General features: G+C 31.7%; 1 pseudogene; it reads left to right on the top strand.

The window, feature by feature from the left end:
* The first annotated feature begins 432 nt into the window (after positions 1-432).
* LOC112438501 (5S ribosomal RNA) lies at positions 433-552 on the top strand (annotated as a pseudogene).
* The last annotated feature ends 241 nt before the right edge of the window (positions 553-793 follow it).

Raw genomic sequence — 793 nt, 5'->3', positions numbered from 1 at the left:
TTGGGGGTTATTATTTTATTTCTAATTTATACATGACCACTAAGTTATTCCCATTTGGTGCAGCAATAGCTGGGAATCTGATATCATCGCATGATTATTCAATCTCTGCATTAATAGGTTATATAGATTAATAGCAATGTATTATAAAGGAGTATTTCCTGTTAGGCAAGAGAAAACAGAATTCCCCTATGAGTTTTGTTTGTCTGCCAATTTTGTCTTCAAGTCAATTAAAAATTTATGCCATCAGGAAGAAGAATAGCTTTTTGATATCAGGATTGGCAAATATTTGTGTTTCTGTGTTTAATCTTGATCTGTGGCTGAAGTTGTAGATCTGAAGTTATAAGTTCTCTGTGAATCTGTGTGGCTGTAATTCAGAAAGACCTTTACATCTCATTGAATCTGCGAAACTTTTTCCTATAAGATATTAAATTAGTCTATGGCCATACCACCCTGAATGTGCTTGATCTCATCTGATCTGGTGAAGCTAAGCAGGGTGGGGCCTAGTTAGTACTTGAATGGGAGACTTCCTGGGAATATAAGCTGCTGTTGGCTTAAAAAATTTTTTTTGTATATTAAAAATAAAAAAATAAATTAAAGGAGCACTGTTCTGATTAGAGAACATAAGTACATAAAGTACTTATGTTAAGTTCCCAGAAAACAAATTGACTTATAATACTTTAAATGTACTAGACTTTAACAAAACATCTCTTACAGAAACTAATTCAGAAACCAAGATTACATAATTAACATTATTTTAACAATTATGGTTTTTTTCTGATTGATTAGTGTAAAG

The sequence above is a fragment of the Pan paniscus genome, chromosome X (genome assembly GCF_029289425.2).
Source record: "Pan paniscus chromosome X, NHGRI_mPanPan1-v2.0_pri, whole genome shotgun sequence".
Classification (NCBI taxonomy): Eukaryota; Metazoa; Chordata; class Mammalia; order Primates; family Hominidae; genus Pan; species Pan paniscus.
Note: the sequence above shows the minus strand (reverse complement) of the source record. Positions and strands in the feature narration are given on the sequence as shown.